Source organism: Condylura cristata, unplaced genomic scaffold (assembly GCF_000260355.1).
Source record: "Condylura cristata isolate star-nosed mole 26May11 unplaced genomic scaffold, ConCri1.0 scaffold00020, whole genome shotgun sequence".
Classification (NCBI taxonomy): domain Eukaryota; kingdom Metazoa; phylum Chordata; class Mammalia; order Eulipotyphla; family Talpidae; genus Condylura; species Condylura cristata.
Window position 1 is genome coordinate 13,620,301 of NW_004567121.1, and position 3,648 is coordinate 13,623,948.

The following is a 3,648-nucleotide window of genomic DNA, read 5'->3' on the forward strand; positions in this document are numbered from 1 at the left end:
ATTTTCTAGAACCATTTCTTTATTTATATTCATATTTAAAATTTTACATAGCATTCTTTTTAAAGCAAAGTTGGGTCACATAGTATCATTTCCACATGGACTTCATCTTTCCCTCCAACCTACATATGTCAAAAAGCACACACATACAAACCCCCAAACTGATTTGTAATTATAGAAAAAGACATGTTCAAAGGCTAGCTAGGGGTGTAAAGGAAACTCATAAAAAAGGAAACCTCTTGGGCCCTCCCTGGTGTTGCAGTGGGTTAAAGCACAGCACTAAGAGCTAAAGCCACTTCAGCATTAGTTCGATCTCTAGCTCTAGAGGTGACCCATATGGTGCGGCAGCCCTCTCCTGACCCACCTGCTGCTCCCCTCAGCAGTGTACTTCTTCAGTTGGCCTGTTCTGCTCTCCACTCTGTTTCTGGTGAATCCTCTCACTGCCTCTGCACCTCTGGCTTGTACCCCAGTTCTGTATGCAGAAATAAATAAATCTTTAAAAGAAAAAAAAGAAATATCTAGTTTTATCAATCCAAATATTATTTAGTCCATTTATATGTATTTTGTAGAACTGTTGGTTTATATTCATATTTTAAATTTTGGAGTGCATTCATTTTGGAAGAAAAGTTGGATCACACTATGTAATTTTAGATATTATTTAATTAACATTATTACATCACACATATTCTCCATGCCATTAAGTTTTCTTCAAAATCATGTCTTAAGGCCCTCCCTGATGGTGCAATGGGTTAAAGCACAATGCTAGAAGGAGGTCCACAGCCATTGCACTTGAGTTTGACCCCTGGCCAGGGAGGTGACCCACACAGGTATGCTGACTTCTGCTGTCTCCCCTGCAGCTCCCCTCAGCAGAGTATTTCAGTCAATTCAACTATTCTCTTCCCCAGTCTGTCTCTGGTCAATCCTCTCACCCTCTGCACCTCTGGCCTGAACCTCAGTTCATATATGCATAAGTAACTAAAATCTTCAAAAATAATAATTAAAATAAATTTAAAAAACCCAAAATCATGACTTAAAAATTATGCATAGTATTCCATTGTATCAGGTTATAATTAAATGATATCCTATTTTTTTTATATTTAGCTTGCTCGTCTTTTCAATATTAAATGAGATGTGAAAACAAATGCATTGGCAAATAAACCTTCATGTCAACTTTATTTCTTCAAAGAACGCATTCTTGACATAGAATCTACAGGTACAAGCATGTGAACATTTCAGCCTCTTGGTGCTTATTTTCAAGTTGCTCTCCCAAAATTCTGTTCCAGCTTTTCCCTGCTGGACATGACCATGTGTTCCATTGGAGCCTCATTTTTCCTTGGGTATTATCATCTTTGAAATCTTGCTCAATTTGATGAGGAAAAAGTAGAATCTAACCATTGTTTCATTTGTACTGCTTTGATAACTAATGATGTTATTAGGTCATGAACCTTTCAACATCCTTTTCTTTAAATAAACATGTAGATGTCCTCTGCCTACATTCTATTGAAATCAGCCACTTTTAAAATTCAATTTTTATAATACATTAATACCCTTGACATATTGATAACAAGTGTTCATTCCAGGTTTTTTTTGCCATGTAAGCTTTTTAGTATTATTTGATTTACATTTTTCCATAGTTAACATCTATCAGTCTTCATTAGACTTTTTGCAGACATTACTTTCATGCTTTTAAGGAGATTGTCCATCCATACAACAAATAACTATTGTCCATAATCTTCATATAATTTTTTAAGATTTATTTATTTATTCATATAGGGTACAGGCCAGAGATGCGGAGGGTGAGAGGATTCACCAGAGACAGAGAGGGGAGCAGAACAGGTAGATCAGAGGAAGTACACTGCTGAGGGGAGCCGCAGGTGGGTCAGGAGAGGTCTGCCTTGCCATGTGGATCTCTTCAGGGGCAGGCGGGAATCGAACTCATGCTGAAGTGGCTTAAGCTTCTTAGTGCTGTGCTTTAACCCTCTGTGCCACCGGGAGGGCCCATCTTCACATAATTTTTAATGGTTTTACTACTTGCTATAATTCTTCAATTCATATGGATTTCATATTGGAGCCCCTGCATCTCTGGTGTGTACCCCAGTTCTGTATGCATAAATGAATAAAACTTAAATAAATAAAAATTAAATATATATATATATATAAAAGAAACTATCATTATCATAAAGAGACTCCATGAATAGGAGAAAAATTTTGCACATCATACATCTGACAAGGGGCTAATACAAAAATCTACAAGGAATTCATACAACTCAACAAAAAGAGAACAAAGAACCCAGTCAAAAGATGCGTGGAAGTGCTAAAAAGACCTACAGATGGCAATAGGCACAAGAAAAATGTTCAACATCTCTTGTAATAGGGAAGTGCAAATCAAACCACAATGAGGGAGGCTGCTTCAAGGCAGTGATCATGCCCCCTCAAATCTCTAACCGCCAGAACCCCTTGCCCCCAACTCCCCAACCCCGGAGTAAAAAGAAATAAAGATAAAAAATAGTAACAACAAATTATATGAGAAGTGGAGAAAAAGGTACCTCATATACTGTCGGAGAGGGTGGAAGCCCACCCAGCCCCCATGGAAAACAGCACAGGGGTGTCCTCAACACATTAAAAACACACACCGGACACTCCAGCGATCTCACTTCTGGGAATCTACCCAAGACACAGACACACACATGTGAAGGGATAAATGCACGGACACAGTCACTGCAGCACGGGCCACAGGTGCGAACACCCCGATGCCCAGGGACAGAGCAGTGTGGTAAGGTGTGGTGTTCTCTCCTCTCGGGCTTCTGCCCTCCTTCTCCAGGTCCCCAGGGGAGAGCGCCCAGCCAGAGGCGCGGTGGGAGGGAGGGACCCGGAACCCTGTTCGGGTGGCGACCTTCCGGGTCCAGAGTCCAGCCCCAGAAGGGCAGGGCGGGGCCTGCCAACCCTGCCCTGTCACTATGTACAGTCTACTTGGTTATGGAGTCTGCGGGGGCCTCGGAGCCTCCCTGGCCACTGGGCCCTCCGAGGGGCCAGGAGCCTGCAGGGCCTGCGGAGCTCCCCAGAGCAACAGAGCACAACCCTGCTGCGGTGCTGGGCAGCCCCGGGAGCCAGGACGCCCCCAGCGCGCGCGGCTGCCTGAGGAGACTTCGCGGCAAGCTGCCCACAGAGTGGCGGCTGGAGGTGACCGAGCTGCTGAAAATAGCGGGCCCCGTGTTCCTCACAGAGTTGATGACTTTGCTCATTGGAGTCGTCAGTTCCATATTCTGTGGACACCTGGGCAAGGTGGAGCTGGGTGCGGTCCTGCTGGCAGTGTCGTTTGTGAAAGTTACTGGGATTTCAGTTGGAATTGGCTTGGCCTTGGCTTGTGATACTCTGATGTCTCAGTCCTTTGGGGGCAGGAACCCCAAACGCGTGGGGGTCATACTCCAGAGAGGAATCCTCATCCTGACCCTGTGCTGCTTTCCTTGCTGGGCCATCTTCATCAACACTGAGCACATCCTGCTGCTCCTACAACAAGACCCCGACGTCTCCAGGCTAGCCCAAGATTACGTGATGATTTTTATTCCTGGCCTTCCCGCAGCGTTCCTGTTCCAGCTCCTGATGAAATATCTACAAAATCAGGGTATCATCCTGCCTCAGGTTCTCACTGTG

The 3,648-nt window shown here is 44.0% G+C and overlaps 1 pseudogene; it reads left to right on the forward strand.

The window, feature by feature from the left end:
* Window positions 1–2,973: 2,973 nt before the first annotated feature.
* Window positions 2,974–3,648, forward strand: part of LOC101636843 — a 15,105-nt pseudogene continuing 14,430 nt past the window's right edge.